This window comes from Triturus cristatus, chromosome 4_2 (genome assembly GCF_964204655.1).
Source record: "Triturus cristatus chromosome 4_2, aTriCri1.1, whole genome shotgun sequence".
NCBI lineage: Eukaryota > Metazoa > Chordata > Amphibia > Caudata > Salamandridae > Triturus > Triturus cristatus.
In genome coordinates, this window is record NC_140586.1 from 501,187,169 (window position 1) to 501,205,575 (window position 18,407).

The 18,407-nt window shown below is 50.3% G+C and overlaps 1 protein-coding gene across 1 annotated transcript in view; it reads left to right on the forward strand.

Annotated features, from left to right (window-relative positions):
• Window positions 1-18,407, forward strand: part of MCOLN3 (mucolipin TRP cation channel 3) — a 589,861-nt gene that overhangs the window by 195,520 nt on the left and 375,934 nt on the right. The gene's annotated exons all lie outside the window — the stretch shown is intronic.

Here is an 18,407-nt window from a genome sequence, read left to right on the forward strand (position 1 = left end):
GTGGGGACATATAGGACTTGTAGGTTCACCAAGAGCCCAACGAACCCAGAGTAGAAAAATGAGCAGCATTTTGTAATGTTTTTTTTTTTTGGCCCGGGTATATAGCAATTATTGTGGGAAAATGTATACTTGGAAAAATCGGTATGAAAGTCACCTATGTATTTCTGAAATGGGAACAAATTACAGAGTTCAGAAACAGTGCATATTTGCACATTTTCGAAATTGGGAATACTCATATTTGCATGACAATTATTGGTCATTTTTCAAAATGACTTTTTTTTTACACAATGTCTTTCATTTGGAAGGGAGAAATGCATCAAAAATCAATAGGTAATAACAGTTGCTTTACAAATTTGAACTACCCTAAGTCTCCCGAGAAAAATGGTACCTCACTTGTGTGGGTAGGCATAGTGCCCACGACAGGAAGTGGCTCAAAACCTAAGGTGAACACACCACATTTTCACACTGAAAATTTACACTTTTTTTGCAAAGAGTCTAGCTGTAGTTTTTGAACCCTAGCCCTGCCGGCACCTAGGGAAACCTAGCAAACCTATACATTTTTGAAAACTAGACACCCAGGGGAATCCAGGATGGGGTGACTTGACTGCCTCCCACCATGGTCTGTTACCCAGAATCCCTTGCAAACGTAAAAAATTGACAAAAAAAACACATTTTCCCCACATTTCTGTGATGGAAAGTTCTGGAATATGCGTGGATCCACAAATTTCCACCCACCCCGCGTTCCCCAAAGTCCTACGAGAAAAATGGTACCTCACTTGTGCGGGTCGGCCTAGTGCCCGCGGCAGGAAACGGCGCAAAACGCAACGTGGTTTTGCAGTGAAAAATGACCCTTTTTTTGGCAAAGTGACTAGCTGTAGATTTTGTACCCTAGCCCTGCCGGCACCTAGGGAAACCTAGCAAACCTATACATTTCTGAAAACTAGACACCCAGGGGAATCCAGGATGGGGTGACTTGACTGCCTCCCACCATGGTCTGTTACCCAGAATCCCTTGCAAACGTAAAAAATTGACAAAAAAAACACATTTTCCCCACATTTCTGTGATGGAAAGTTCTGGAATCTGCGTGGATCCACAAATTTCCACCCACCCCGCGTTCCCCAAAGTCCTACGAGAAAAATGGTACCTCACTTGTGCGGGTCGGCCTAGTGCCCGCGACAGGAAACGGCGCAAAACGCAACGTGGTTTTGGAGTGAAAAATGACCCTTTTTTTGGCAAAGTGACTAGCTGTAGATTTTGTACCCTAGCCCTGCCGGCACCTAGGGAAACCTAGCAAACCTATACATTTTTGAAAACTAGACACCCAGGGGAATCCAGGATGGGGTGACTTGACTGCCTCCCACCATGGTCTGTTACCCAGAATCCCTTGCAAACGTAAAAAATTGACAAAAAAACACATTTTCCCCACATTTCTGTGATGGAAAGTTCTGGAACCTGCGTGGATCCACAAATTTCCACCCACCCCGCGATCCCCAAAGTCCTACGAGAAAAATGGTACCTCACTTGTGCGGGTCGGCCTAGTGCCCGCGACAGGAAACAGCGCAAAACGCAACGTGGTTTTGGAGTGAAAAATGACCCTTTTTTTGGCAAAGTGACTAGCTGTAGATTTTGTACCCTAGCCCTGCCGGCACCTAGGGAAACCTAGCAAACCTATACATTTTTGAAAACTAGACACCCAGGGGAATCCAGGATGGGGTGACTTGACTGCCTCCCACCATGGTCTGTTACCCAGAATCCCTTGCAAACTTAAAAAATTGACAAAAAAAACACATTTTCCCCACATTTCTGTGATGGAAAGTTCTGGAACCTGCGTGGATCCACAAATTTCCACCCACCCCGCGTTCCCCAAAGTCCTACGAGAAAAATGGTACCTCACTTGTGCGGGTCGGCCTAGTGCCCGCGACAGGAAACGGCGCAAAACGCAACGTGGTTTTGGAGTGAAAAATGACCCTTTTTTTGGCAAAGTGACTAGCTGTAGATTTTGTACCCTAGCCCTGGCGGCACCTAGGGAAACCTAGCAAACCTATACATTTTTGAAAACTAGACACCCAGGGGAATCCAGGATGGGGTGACTTGACTGCCTCCCACCATGGTCTGTTACCCAGAAACCCTTGCAAACGTAAAAAATTGACAAAAAAAACACATTTTCCCCACATTTCTGTGATGGAAAGTTCTGGAATCTGCGTGGATCCACAAATTTCCACCCACCCCGCGTTCCCCAAAGTCCTACGAGAAAAATGGTACCTCACTTGTGCGGGTCGGCCTAGTGCCCGCGACAGGAAACGGCGCAAAACGCAACGTGGTTTTAGAGTGAAAAATGACCCTTTTTTTGGAAAAGTGACTAGCTGTAGATTTTGTACCCTAGCCCTGGCGGCACCTAGGGAAACCTAGCAAACCTATACATTTTTGAAAACTAGACACCCAGGGGAATCCAGGATGGGGTGACTTGACTGCCTCCCACCATGGTCTGTTACCCAGAATCCCTTGCAAACGTAAAAAATTGACAAAAAAAACACATTTTCCCCACATTTCTGTGATGGAAAGTTCTGGAATCTGCGTGGATCCACAAATTTCCACCCACCCCGCGTTCCCCAAAGTCCTACGAGAAAAATGGTACCTCACTTGTGCGGGTCAGCCTAGTGCCCGCGACAGGAAACGGCGCAAAACGCAACGTGGTTTTGGAGTGAAAAATGACCCTTTTTTTGGCAAAGTGACTAGCTGTAGATTTTGTACCCTAGCCCTGCCGGCACCTAGGGAAACCTAGCAAACCTATACATTTCTGAAAACTAGACACCCAGGGGAATCCAGGATGGGGTGACTTGACTGCCTCCCACCATGGTCTGTTACCCAGAATCCCTTGCAAACGTAAAAAATTGACAAAAAAAACACATTTTCCCCACATTTCTGTGATGGAAAGTTCTGGAATCTGCGTGGATCCACAAATTTCCACCCACCCCGCGTTCCCCAAAGTCCTACGAGAAAAATGGTACCTCACTTGTGCGGGTCGGCCTAGTGCCCGCGACAGGAAACGGCGCAAAACGCAACGTGGTTTTGGAGTGAAAAATGACCCTTTTTTTGGCAAAGTGACTAGCTGTAGATTTTGTACCCTAGCCCTGCCGGCACCTCGGGAAACCTAGCAAACCTATACATTTTTGAAAACTAGACACCCAGGGGAATCCAGGATGGGGTGACTTGACTGCCTCCCACCATGGTCTGTTACCCAGAATCCCTTGCAAACGTAAAAAATTGACAAAAAAAACACATTTTCCCCACATTTCTGTGATGGAAAGTTCTGGAATCTGCGTGGATCCACAAATTTCCACCCACCCCGCGTTCCCCAAAGTCCTACGAGAAAAATGGTACCTCACTTGTGCGGGTCGGCCTAGTGCCCGCGACAGGAAACGGCGCAAAACGCAACGTGGTTTTGGAGTGAAAAATGACCCTTTTTTTGGCAAAGTGACTAGCTGTAGATTTTGTACCCTAGCCCTGCCGGCACCTAGGGAAACCTAGCAAACCTATACATTTTTGAAAACTAGACACCCAGGGGAATCCAGGATGGGGTGACTTGACTGCCTCCCACCATGGTCTGTTACCCAGAATCCCTTGCAAACGTAAAAAATTGACAAAAAAAACACATTTTCCCCACATTTCTGTGATGGAAAGTTCTGGAATCTGCGTGGATCCACAAATTTCCACCCACCCCGCGTTCCCCAAAGTCCTACGAGAAAAATGGTACCTCACTTGTGCGGGTCGGCCTAGTGCCCGCGACAGGAAACGGCGCAAAACGCAACGTGGTTTTGGAGTGAAAAATGACCCTTTTTTTGGCAAAGTGACTAGCTGTAGATTTTGTACCCTAGCCCTGCCGGCACCTAGGGAAACCTAGCAAACCTATACATTTTTGAAAACTAGACACCCAGGGGAATCCAGGATGGGGTGACTTGACTGCCTCCCACCATGGTCTGTTACCCAGAATCCCTTGCAAACGTAAAAAATTGACAAAAAAAACCACATTTTCCCCACATTTCTGTGATGGAAAGTTCTGGAACCTGCGTGGATCCACAAATTTCCACCCACTCCGCGTTCCCCAAAGTCCTACGAGAAAAATGGTACCTCACTTGTGCGGGTCGGCCTCGTGCCCGCAACAGGAAACGGCGCAAAACGCAACGTGGTTTTGGAGTGAAAAATGACCCTTTTTTTGGCAAAGTGACTAGCTGTAGATTTTGTACCCTAGCCCTGCCGGCACCTAGGGAAACCTAGCAAACCTATACATTTCTGAAAACTAGACACCCAGGGGAATCCAGGATGGGGTGACTTGACTGCCTCCCACCAGGGTCTGTTACCCAGAATCCCTTGCAAACGTAAAAAATTGACAAAAAAAACACATTTTCCCCACATTTCTGTGATGGAAAGTTCTGGAATCTGCGTGGATCCACAAATTTCCACCCACCCCGCGTTCCCCAAAGTCCTACGAGAAAAATGGTACCTCACTTGTGCGGGTCGGCCTAGTGCCTGCGACAGGAAACGGCGCAAAATGCAACGTGGTTTTGGAGTGAAAAATGACCCTTTTTTTGGCAAAGTGACTAGCTGTAGATTTTGTACCCTAGCCCTGCCGGCAACTAGGGAAACCTAGCAAACCTATACATTTTTGAAAACTAGACACCCAGGGGAATCCAGGATGGGGTGACTTGACTGCCTCCCACCATGGTCTGTTACCCAGAATCCCTTGCAAACGTAAAAAATTGACAAAAAAAACACATTTTCCCCACATTTCTGTGATGGAAAGTTCTGGAACCTGCGTGGATCCACAAATTTCCACCCACCCCGCGTTCCCCAAAGTCCTACGAGAAAAATGGTACCTCACTTGTGCGGGTCGGCCTAGTGCCCGCAACAGGAAATGGCGCAAAACGCAAAGTGGTTTTGGAGTGAAAAATGACCCTTTTTTTGGCAAAGTGACTAGCTGTAGATTTTGTACCCTAGCCCTGCCGGCACCTAGGGAAACCTAGCAAACCTATACATTTCTGAAAACTAGACACCCGGCGGCTTCCAGGGAGGTATGGCTTGCGTGGATCCCCCAACGTTTCCTTACCCAGAATCCCCTGCAAACCTCAATTTTTGCCCAAAAAATCACTTTTTTCACACATTTTGGGGTGGGAAAGTAGTGGCATCACCGGGCTCACACAAATTTACCACCACCCAGCGTTCCCCCAGGTCTCCCGGTAAAAATGGTGCCTCACTTGTGTGGGAGGCCCAAGTACCTGCGGCAGGCAAGGGCCCCAAACGTAGTGAGGCGACATCAAGATGGCCTATCGACAAACCACCTGGTTTTGCAAGGGGGGTCACTTTGGTTTTTGGCCCGGTGCGCGGCGGCCATCTAGGGAAACCTACCAAACCCAGGCATTTTTGAAAACTAGACACCCGGCGGCTTCCAGGGAGGTATGGCTTGCGTGGATCCCCCAACGTTTCCTTACCCAGAATCCCCTGCAAACCTCAAATTTTGCTCAAAAAATCACTTTTTTCACACATTTTGGGGTGGGAAAGTAGTGGCATCACCGGGCTCACACAAATTTACCACCACCCAGCGTTCCCCCAGGTCTCCCGGTAAAAATGGTGCCTCACTTGTGTGGGAGGCCCAAGTACCCGCGGCAGGCAAGGGCCCCAAACGTAGTGAGGCGACATCAAGATGGCCTATCGCCAAACCACCTGGTTTTGCAAGGGGGGTCACTTTGGTTTTTGGCCCGGTGCGCGGCGGCCATCTAGGGAAACCTACCAAACCCAGGCATTTTTGAAAACTAGACACCCGGCGGCTTCCAGGGAGGTATGGCTTGCGTGGATCCCCCAACGTTTCCTTACCCAGAATCCCCTGCAAACCTCAAATTTTGCTCAAAAAATCACTTTTTTCACACATTTTGGGGTGGGAAAGTAGTGGCATCACCGGGCTCACACAAATTTACCACCACCCAGCGTTCCCCCAGGTCTCCCGGTAAAAATGGTGCCTCACTTGTGTGGGAGGCCCAAGTACCCGCGGCAGGCAAGGGCCCCAAACGTAGTGAGGCGACATCAAGATGGCCTATCGCCAAACCACCAGGTTTTGCAAGGGGGGTCACTTTGGTTTTTGGCCCGGTGCGCGGCGGCCATCTAGGGAAACCTACCAAACCCAGGCATTTTTGAAAACTAGACACCCGGCGGCTTCCAGGGAGGTATGGCTTGCGTGGATCCCCCAACGTTTCCTTACCCAGAATCCCCTGCAAACCTCAAATTTTGCTCAAAAAATCACTTTTTTCACACATTTTGGGGTGGGAAAGTAGTGGCATCACCGGGCTCACACAAATTTACCACCACCCAGCGTTCCCCCAGGTCTCCCGGTAAAAATGGTGCCTCACTTGTGTGGGAGGCCCAAGTACCCGCGGCAGGCAAGGGCCCCAAACGTAGTGAGGCGACATCAAGATGGCCTATCGCCAAAGCACCTGGTTTTGCAAGGGGGGTCACTTTGGTTTTTGGCCCGGTGTGCGGCGGCCATCTAGGGAAACCTACCAAACCCAGGCATTTTTGAAAACTAGACACCCGGCGGCTTCCAGGGAGGTATGGCTTGCGTGGATCCCCCAACGTTTCCTTACCCAGAATCCCCTGCAAACCTCATTTTTTGCTCAAAAAATCACTTTTTTCACACATTTTGGGGTGGGAAAGTAGTGGCATCACTGGGCTCACACAAATTTACCACCACCCAGCGTTCCCCCAGGTCTCCCGGTAAAAATGGTGCCTCACTTGTGTGGGAGGCCCAAGTACCCGCGGCAGGCAAGGGCCCCAAACGTAGTGAGGCGACATCAAGATGGCCTATCGCCAAACCACCAGGTTTTGCAAGGGGGGTCACTTTGGTTTTTGGCCCGGTGCGCGGCGGCCATCTAGGGAAACCTAGCAAACCCAGGCATTTTTGAAAACTAGACACCCGGCGGCTTCCAGGGAGGTATGGCTTGCGTGGATCCCCCAACGTTTCCTTACCCAGAATCCCCTGCAAACCTCAATTTTTGCTCAAAAAATCACTTTTTTCACACATTTTGGGGTGGGAAAGTAGTGGCATCACCGGGCTCACACAAATTTACCACCACCCAGCGTTCCCCCAGGTCTCCCGGTAAAAATGGTGCCTCACTTGTGTGGGAGGCCCAAGTACCCGCGGCAGGCAAGGGCCCCAAACGTAGTGAGGCGACATCAAGATGGCCTATCGCCAAACCACCTGGTTTTGCAAGGGGGGTCACTTTGGTTTTTGGCCCGGTGCGCGGCGGCCATCTAGGGAAACCTACCAAACCCAGGCATTTTTGAAAACTAGACACCCGGCGGCTTCCAGGGAGGTATGGCTTGCGTGGATCCCCCAACGTTTCCTTACCCAGAATCCCCTGCAAACCTCATTTTGTGCTAAAAAAATCACTTTTTTCACACATTTTGGGGTGGGAAAGTAGTGGCATCACCGGGCTCACACAAATTTACCACCACCCAGCGTTCCCCCAGGTCTCCCGGTAAAAATGGTGCCTCACTTGTGTGGGAGGCCCAAGTACCCGCGGCAGGCAAGGGCCCCAAACGTAGTGAGGCGACATCAAGATGGCCTATCGCCAAACCACCAGGTTTTGCAAGGGGGTTCACTTTGGTTTTTGACCCGGTGCGCGGCGGCCATCTAGGGAAACCTAGCAAACCCAGGCATTTTTGAAAACTAGACACCCGGCGGCTTCCAGGGAGGTATGGCTTGCGTGGATCCCCCAACGTTTCCTTACCCAGAATCCCCTGCAAACCTCAATTTTTGCTCAAAAAATCACTTTTTTCACACATTTTGGGGTGGGAAAGTAGTGGCATCACCGGGCTCACACAAATTTACCACCACCCAGCGTTCCCCCAGGTCTCCCGGTAAAAATGGTGCCTCACTTGTGTGGGAGGCCCAAGTACCCGCGGCAGGCAAGGGCCCCAAACGTAGTGAGGCGACATCAAGATGGCCTATCGCCAAACCACCTGGTTTTGCAAGGGGGGTCACTTTGGTTTTTGGCCCGGTGCGCGGCGGCCATCTAGGGAAACCTACCAAACCCAGGCATTTTTGAAAACTAGACACCCGGCGGCTTCCAGGGAGGTATGGCTTGCGTGGATCCCCCAACGTTTCCTTACCCAGAATCCCCTGCAAACCTCATTTTTTGCTCAAAAAATCACTTTTTTCACACATTTTGGGGTGGGAAAGTAGTGGCATCACCGGGCTCACACAAATTTACCACCACCCAGCGTTCCCCCAGGTCTCCCGGTAAAAATGGTGCCTCACTTGTGTGGGAGGCCCAAGTACCCGCGGCAGGCAAGGGCCCCAAACATAGTGAGGCGACATCAAGATGGCCTATCGCCAAACCACCAGGTTTTGCAAGGGGGGTCACTTTGGTTTTTGGCCCGGTGCGCGGCGGCCATCTAGGGAAACCTAGCAAACCCAGGCATTTTTGAAAACTAGACACCCGGCGGCTTCCAGGGAGGTATGGCTTGCGTGGATCCCCCAACGTTTCCTTACCCAGAATCCCCTGCAAACCTCAATTTTTGCTCAAAAAATCACTTTTTTCACACATTTTGGGGTGGGAAAGTAGTGGCATCACCGGGCTCACACAAATTTACCACCACCCAGCGTTCCCCCAGGTCTCCCGGTAAAAATGGTGCCTCACTTGTGTGGGAGGCCCAAGTACCCGCGGCAGGCAAGGGCCCCAAACGTAGTGAGGCGACATCAAGATGGCCTATCGCCAAACCACCAGGTTTTGCAAGGGGGGTCACTTTGGTTTTTGGCCCGGTGCGCGGCGGCCATCTAGGGAAACCTAGCAAACCCAGGCATTTTTGAAAACTAGACACCCGGCGGCTTCCAGGGAGGTATGGCTTGCGTGGATCCCCCAACGTTTCCTTACCCAGAATCCCCTGCAAACCTCAATTTTTGCTCAAAAAATCACTTTTTTCACACATTTTGGGGTGGGAAAGTAGTGGCATCACCGGGCTCACACAAATTTACCACCACCCAGCGTTCCCCCAGGTCTCCCGGTAAAAATGGTGCCTCACTTGTGTGGGAGGCCCAAGTACCCGCGGCAGGCAAGGGCCCCAAACGTAGTGAGGCGACATCAAGATGGCCTATCGCCAAACCACCTGGTTTTGCAAGGGGGGTCACTTTGGTTTTTGGCCCGGTGCGCGGCGGCCATCTAGGGAAACCTACCAAACCCAGGCATTTTTGAAAACTAGACACCCGGCGGCTTCCAGGGAGGTATGGCTTGCGTGGATCCCCCAACGTTTCCTTACCCAGAATCCCCTGCAAACCTCATTTTTTGCTCAAAAAATCACCTTTTTCACACATTTTGGGGTGGGAAAGTAGTGGCATCACCGGGCTCACACAAATTTACCACCACCCAGCGTTCCCCCAGGTCTCCCGGTAAAAATGGTGCCTCACTTGTGTGGGAGGCCCAAGTACCCGCGGCAGGCAAGGACAACAAACGTAGTGAGGCAACATCAACATTGCCTATCCCAAATGTCGCCTCACTACGTTTGTTGTCCTTGCCTGCCGCGGGTACTTGGGCCTCCCACACAAGTGAGGCACCATTTTTACCGGGAGACCTGGGGGAACGCTGGGTGGTGGTAAATTTGTGTGAGCCCGGTGATGCCACTACTTTCCCACCCCAAAATGTGTGAAAAAAGTGATTTTTTGAGCAAAAATTGAGGTTTGCAGGGGATTCTGGGTAAGGAAACGTTGGGGGATCCACGCAAGCCATACCTCCCTGGAAGCCGCCGGGTGTCTAGTTTTCAAAAATGCCTGGGTTTGCTAGGTTTCCCTAGATGGCCGCCGCGCACCGGGCCAAAAACCAAAGTGACCCCCCTTGCAAAACCTGGTGGTTTGGCGATAGGCCATCTTGATGTCGCCTCACTACGTTTGGGGCCCTTGCCTGCCGCGGGTACTTGGGCCTCCCACACAAGTGAGGCACCATTTTTACCGGGAGACCTGGGGGAACGCTGGGTGGTGGTAAATTTGTGTGAGCCCGGTGATGCCACTACTTTCCCACCCCAAAATGTGTGAAAAAAGTGATTTTTTGAGCAAAAAATGAGGTTTGCAGGGGATTCTGGGTAAGGAAACGTTGGGGGATCCACGCAAGCCATACCTCCCTGGAAGCCGCCGGGTGTCTAGTTTTCAAAAATGCCTGGGTTTGGTAGGTTTCCCTAGATGGCCGCCGCGCACCGGGCCAAAAACCTAAGTGACCCCCCTTGCAAAACCAGGTGGTTTGGCGATAGGCCATCTTGATGTCGCCTCACTACGTTTGGGGCCCTTGCCTGCCGCGGGTACTTGGGCCTCCCACACAAGTGAGGCACCATTTTTACCGGGAGACCTGGGGGAACGCTGGGTGGTGGTAAATTTGTGTGAGCCCGGTGATGCCACTACTTTCCCACCCCAAAATGTGTGAAAAAAGTGATTTGTTGAGCAAAAATTGAGGTTTGCAGGGGATTCTGGGTAAGGAAACGTTGGGGGATCCACGCAAGCCATACCTCCCTGGAAGCCGCCGGGTGTCTAGTTTTCAAAAATGCCTGGGTTTGCTAGGTTTCCCTAGATGGCCGCCGCGCATCGGGCCAAAAACCAAAGTGACCCCCCTTGCAAAACCTGGTGGTTTGGCGATAGGCCATCTTGATGTCGCCTCACTACGTTTGGGGCCCTTGCCTGCCGCGGGTACTTGGGCCTCCCACACAAGTGAGGCACCATTTTTACCGGGAGACCTGGGGGAACGCTGGGTGGTGGTAAATTTGTGTGAGCCCAGTGATGCCACTACTTTCCCACCCCAAAATGTGTGAAAAAAGTGATTTTTTGAGCAAAAAATGAGGTTTGCAGGGGATTCTGGGTAAGGAAACGTTGGGGGATCCACGCAAGCCATACCTCCCTGGAAGCCGCCGGGTGTCTAGTTTTCAAAAATGCCTGGGTTTGGTAGGTTTCCCTAGATGGCCGCCGCGCACCGGGCCAAAAACCAAAGTGACCCCCCTTGCAAAACCAGGTGGTTTGGCGATAGGCCATCTTGATGTCGCCTCACTACGTTTGGGGCCCTTGCCTGCCGCGGGTACTTGGGCCTCCCACACAAGTGAGGCACCATTTTTACCGGGAGACCTGGGGGAACGCTGGGTGGTGGTAAATTTGTGTGAGCCCGGTGATGCCACTACTTTCCCACCCCAAAATGTGTGAAAAAAGTGATTTTTTGAGCAAAATTTGAGGTTTGCAGGGGATTCTGGGTAAGGAAACGTTGGGGGATCCACGCAAGCCATACCTCCCTGGAAGCCGCCGGGTGTCTAGTTTTCAAAAATGCCTGGGTTTGCTAGGTTTCCCTAGATGGCCGCCGCGCACCGGGCCAAAAACCAAAGTGACCCCCCTTGCAAAACCAGGTGGTTTGGCGATAGGCCATCTTGATGTCGCCTCACTACGTTTGGGGCCCTTGCCTGCCGCGGGTACTTGGGCCTCCCACACAAGTGAGGCACCATTTTTACCGGGAGACCTGGGGGAACGCTGGGTGGTGGTAAATTTGTGTGAGCCCGGTGATGCCACTACTTTCCCACCCCAAAATGTGTGAAAAAAGTGATTTTTTGAGCAAAATTTGAGGTTTGCAGGGGATTCTGGGTAAGGAAACGTTGGGGGATCCACGCAAGCCATACCTCCCTGGAAGCCGCCGGGTGTCTAGTTTTCAAAAATGCCTGGGTTTGGTAGGTTTCCCTAGATGGCCGCAGCGCACCGGGCCAAAAACCAAAGTGACCCCCCTTGCAAAACCAGGTGGTTTGGCGATAGGCCATCTTGATGTCGCCTCACTACGTTTGGGGCCCTTGCCTGCCGCGGGTACTTGGGCCTCCCACACAAGTGAGGCACCATTTTTACCGGGAGACCTGGGGGAACGCTGGGTGGTGGTAAATTTGTGTGAGCCCGGTGATGCCACTACTTTCCCACCCCAAAATGTGTGAAAAAAGTGATTTTTTGAGCAAAATTTGAGGTTTGCAGGGGATTCTGGGTAAGGAAACGTTGGGGGATCCACGCAAGCCATACCTCCCTGGAAGCCGCCGGGTGTCTAGTTTTCAAAAATGCCTGGGTTTGGTAGGTTTCCCTAGATGGCCGCCGCGCACCGGGCCAAAAACCAAAGTGACCCCCTTTGCAAAACCAGGTGGTTTGGCGATAGGCCATCTTGATGTCGCCTCACTACGTTTGGGGCCCTTGCCTGCCGCGGGTACTTGGGCCTCCCACACAAGTGAGGCACCATTTTTACCGGGAGACCTGGGGGAACGCTGGGTGGTGGTAAATTTGTGTGAGCCCGGTGATGCCACTACTTTCCCACCCCAAAATGTGTGAAAAAAGTGATTTTTTGGGCAAAAAATGAGGATTGCAGGGGATTCTGGGTAAGGAAACGTTGGGGGATCCACGCAAGCCATACCTCCCTGGAAGCCGCCGGGTGTCTAGTTTTCAGAAATGCGTGGGTTGGAAAGGTTTCCCTAGATGGCCGCCGAGCCCTGGGCAAAAAACCAAAGTAACCCCCCTTGCAAAACCAGATTACCTATTGTTACTACAGCGTGAGAATTTAGGAATAATACTGCAAAGAAAATGTGGCAGACAATTTGAGGTTTACAGGACAATGGGGATAAAAAATATTTTTCAAATCACTAGAGAGACATCACCATGAACTCCCAAGGGTTTTCGACAATATCTACAGTTGGTGGGTTATTCTTACATGGAAAGTGTACCTTGGCAGAGAAACAAAAGACAAAGATTCCTGCACAACCATCTATTCCTCAAACACACACACATACTGGTTGGATTTGGCACGAGGGCAAGTCATGGTTCAGTGTATTAAATTTTATTAACAAGAGATTTCACAAAAATGAAATGCACTGTCAATAATTAAATTCACAAAAAACCAAACCAATGACTTGCAGCTCGTGAGCTGTAAAGCCACGTCAAGGCACCAACTGCTTTACAGGCCATTCACACACCTTTCATACGTGATACAAACAAGACCATTCGCACCACCAGGTACAAAAGCAACACAGTACAAAAATCACCAAAAAGGGACAAGGTACACCCTGCTTCAGAAAGACAAATATTACTGCACAGTCATCTAACCCGCAAGCACACACACATACTGGTTGGATTTGGCACGAGGGTGAGTGATGGTTCAGTAGATAAAATTGTATTACCAAGTGATTTCACAAAACATGAAATGCACTGGTAATAATTGAAAGGGCAAGAAACTGAACCATTGACTCACAGCTCGTGAGCTGTAAAGCCACGACAAGGCACCAACCTCTTTACAGGCCATTCATACACCTTTCATACGTGTGAGACATACAAAACCATTCACACCGCCAGCCGCGGGCCCATCACATAACAAAACTCACACCAGCACACAGCGCCATTCAAGGGCCCATCACTTTCACACGCCCACAATCCAGACACAGCAACTACACAGGCTGAAGGATTGCGTGGAGTGGCACTCAGCTAGCAGTGTGTGTAGTGACCAGCAGAAAGTCACTACTCACACACAGCCAGCCAAGCACCAGTCGACACACACCGCTAGCCAAACGCCAGTCCACGCACACCGCTAGCCAAGCGCCAGTCCAGACACACCGCCATCCAATCGCCAGTCCAGGCACACCGGCAGCCAATCGCCAATCCACCTACACCGCCAGCCAAGCTCCAGTCCACGGACACCACCAGCCAAGCACCAGTCCGCACACACCACCAGTCCACGCACACCGCCAGCCAAGTACCAGTCCACGCACACCGCCAGCCAAGCACCATTCCACGCACACCGCCAGCCAAGCTCCAGTCCACGCACACCACCAGCCAAGCTCCAGTCCACGGACACCACCAGCCAAGCTCCAGTCCACGGACACCACCAGCCAAACACCAGTCCGCACACACCACCAGTCCACACACACCGCCAGCCAAGTAACAGTCCACGCACACCGCCAGCTAAGCACCATTCCACGCACACCGCCAGCCAAGCACCATTCCACGCACACCGCCAGCCAAGCACCATTCCACGCACACCACCAGCCACGCACCAGTCCACGCACACCGCCAGTCCATGCACACCGCCAGTCCACGCACACCGTCAGCCAAGCACCATTCCACGCACACCACCAACCAAGTGCCAGTCCACACACACCAACAGCCAAGCGCAAGCCTACACACACCGCCATCACATTTTGGATTTTTTTTAGAAAAAAATAAAAACACAAACAAATTGCAAATAGATACAAATCTTCTAACAGAAAATCAGCAACTAAATACATTGCACTAACACCAACCTTGAAACAGAATCATATTTTCCAAAGAATACAGACCAGGCAGTTCACTTTACCACTCATGAATGTTCCCAGAAATGTTTACGCGTGTGGTACGCTCTGAAACAAGCAGAGAGACACAGTGCAGGATGAGAGGGACAATCGGGGCAGTACATACGACTCTCCTTCCGCAAACCTCTTCGCCAACAGACTCTACATCTCCTACTGGGAAAATCTTTTGCGGGTGTGGGAGGAATGTGATCTGGAAAGTGGCGTTCTTTCAATCTAGCAACATCCTCCACCAGTCCAACTCTAGGAACACTTGCCTGTTCCACTACAACAAGGCTGCCTATTACAGACTCCTGAAACTTAGCAAAAGTCATCTTTGACTCAGGGCAAGAATCCTGGAACACAACAAAAGCATTAAACATTGCCATGTGGAAAAGATGGATAGCCAACTTCTTGTACCAAATGTAAGCCTTACGAAGAGCAGTGTAAGGTTCCAACCTCTGATCTACTCTGTCAACACCACCCATGTGCCTATTATAGTCTAAAATGCACACAGGTTTGCGCGCTTCAGCGACCTGACCCCAAACAGTCACAGGTGCAGTGCTTTCATCATGGATGGAAGTCAGCATGTATACATCTCTCCTGTCTGTAAACTTCACAGCAAGAAGCTCCTGGCAACGCAACGCACTGCACTGTCCCCGCACAAGCTTTTGACACACAAGTTCTTTCGGGAAACCTTTACGGTTAGAGCGGATTGTGCCACAAGCAAGAGTGTCCACTTTGGCCAATTCCCTGAACAACCGCACACCAGTGTAGAAGTTATCTACATATAAATGGTGGCCTTTGTTAAAAAATCCTCTACCAAGTTCCCAAACAATTTTCTCAGTCACTCCAAAAGTGGACGGACAACCAGGGAGGTTAAACCTAGATTCCTTACCGGTGTACACCCTGAAATTAGAGACATATCCAGTCCTACTGTCACACAGCATATACAGCTTTATTCCATAGCGTGCCCTCTTACTAGGAATGTATTGCCTAAAAACCAAGCGGCCCTTGAACAACACCAAAGACTCATCCACTGCAATTTCTCTACCAGGGGCATAAATCTCAGAAAATCGATCAACAAAGTGATCAAGGACAGGCCTAATCTTAAAAAGACGGTCACAATCAGGGTGATCTCGTGGCAACGCTAAACCATTATCAACAAAGTGCATCATCCGAAGCAGAAGCAAATACCTGTCACGAGTCATGACTGCCGGAAAAATAGACGTTGCCATCAAGGGACTGCTAGACCAATATGAAGCCAATGATGGCTTCCTTAGCAAGCCCATCAAAAAAGTTAAACCCAAGAACTTCTTCATCTCTTCAACATTTGTGGGAGTCCACCGGGTAGCTCTAGAGTGTGGCTTAAGACTGGCACTGTTGTCCCTCAAAAACTGTTCGGCATACAAATTAGTCTGCTCAACAATCTCTGCCAAAAACACATCGTCCATAAACAACTGAAAAAAATTTACAGGCAAAAAGTTCTCAGTATTCACTCTAGACCCTGGAACACCAGTAAACTCTGGAAATTCCGGCTGCACCATGCCAGGGGCAACCCAGAGGTCATCACTTTCAACGGGAAGACTTGCAGCCCCAGCCTGCAGCCCAGATGCCTCTTGCCGCACTACACCAACGGGAAGTCTTGCAGCCCCAGGCTGCAGCCCAGATGCCTCTTGCCGCACTATCGGCACATCAATCTCCTCCTCTAACACAGGCACTTCATCCGCACTAAGAGTATCTTCATCATCCGATGACTCCATACGGAGAGACAACTCACTGCCAGAATCGTCCCCTGCCTCCTCTCCCTCAGATGCAGAGTCAGTCTCTGAACCAATATCAGAGGAAGACTCAAACAGCAAACCAACAACCTGCTGAGCAGTCATCCTGCGGCTAGCCATTATACTTACTAAGATAGAAGACTGCACAAACAAGTCAACAACAACCAACAATGTGCAAACAAAGTAAGTAAAGAAATGTGTACCTTTATCACAAAGATCAATGTACTCAAAAACTATACAATCCAATTACAAGAGACAGCTGCACTCACCAGAAACCAACTCTGCAGTGACACAGCAAAAACCAACGATATCAAACTAGAAAGAAGAAAAAAAACAAATTACTCACAAGACAACAAAATACACATCGAGCACCAATGCAAAAAGTTTTTGACACTCAAAAACCAAACATACTGCTATTATTACACCATTTGCAAAACAGGCAGAGAAATCAAACACATTTACATTGTACAAAAATAAGTGTCTTACCAAACTACACAAACAGCAGAACCACCAGTCACAACACTGCAACGTGAAATGAAGAAAAGCCTTCACCTAGAACAAAAAAGTAAACAAAAAAAAAAAAATTCCAATTGGAATTCACAAAAAATATAACAATAAACATTATAACATGCTATGTCACTACCCAAATGGTCAATCGGGTTGTGTGCCAGAAAACAAATTACACCCTGGAAGCGAGGGGTCACTTCTATTTTTATTTGAACTAATTCCCTGGTGTCTAGTGGCCTTTTCTGCCCCCCCCTGGGAGCAGACACGGCGAAAAAATAAAACCTATCTGCCCCCAGAGGGGGCAGAAAAATCTACAAAATAATTAGGGGCCCAAGGAAGCGACCCTTGCCCAAGGGGTCGCTTCCTACAACAAAAATTAGATCCCTGGTGTCTAGTGGGCTTTTCTGCCCCCCCCCCCTGGGAGCAGAAACGGCAAAAAAATAACACCGATCTGCCCCCAGAGGGGGCAGAAAAGTCTTCAAAAAATTTAGGGGGCCAAGGAAGCGACCCTTGCCCAAGGGGTCGCTTCCTACAATAATAATAAGATCCCTGGTGTCTAGTGGGCTTTTCTGCCCCCCCCCTAGGAGCAGAAACGGCAAAATAATGACACCGATCTGCCCCCAGAGGGGGCAGAAAAGTCTTTCAAAAATTTGTGGGCCCAAGGAAGCGACCCTTGCCCAAGGGGTCGCTTCCTACAATAATAATAAGATCCCTGGTGTCTAGTGGGCTTTTCTGCCCCCCCTGGGAGCAGAAACGGCAAAACAAACGACACCGATTTGTACCCAGAGGGGGCAGAAAAGTCTTCAAACAATTTAGGGCCCCAAGGAAGCGACCCTTGCTCAAGGGGTCGCTTCCTACATAAATAATGATATCCCTGGTGTCTAGTGGGCTTTTCTGCCCCCCCCCCCCCCTGGGAGCAGAAACGGCAAAAAAATAACACCGATCTGCCCCCAGAGGGGGCAGAAAAGTCTTCAAAAAATTTAGGGGGCCAAGGAAGCGACCCTTGCCCAAGGGGTCGCTTCCTACAATAATAATAAGATCCCTGGTGTCTAGTGGGCTTTTCTGCCCCCCCCTAGGAGCAGAAACGGCAAAATAATGACACCGATCTGCCCCCAGAGGGGGCAGAAAAGTCTTTCAAAAATTTGTGGGCCCAAGGAAGCGACCCTTGCCCAAGGGGTCGCTTCCTACAATAATAATAAGATCCCTGGTGTCTAGTGGGCTTTTCTGCCCCCCCTGGGAGCAGAAACGGCAAAACAAACGACACCGATCTGTACCCAGAGGGGGCAGAAAAGTCTTCAAACAATTTAGGGCCCCAAGGAAGCGACCCTTGCTCAAGGGGTCGCTTCCTACATAAATAATGATATCCCTGGTGTCTAGTGGGCTTTTCTGCCCCCCCTGGGAGCAGAAACGGCGAAAAAAAACCACCGATCTGCCCCCAGAGGGGGCAGAAAAGTCTTATAATAATATATGGCCCCCAGGAAGCGACCCTTACCCAAGGGGTCGCTTCCAAAATAAAATAAAACACATCCCTGGTGTCTAGTGGGGCATCCCTGCTCCACGATCGCGACGCTGTGCGCGATCGTGGAGCAGGAATGCCCTGTATTGAGACATCGGGGGAGAGGAAATACTCTTTCCTCTCCCCCGATGCCTCAATACTACAAATTTCACCGCCGCGGCCCCCACCGGACTACAAAACCTACCTCTGCTCCCTTGGACGCGCTGGAAGAAATGGATTCCAGCGCGTCCAACGCTTCCTGGTGACGCCGGCGC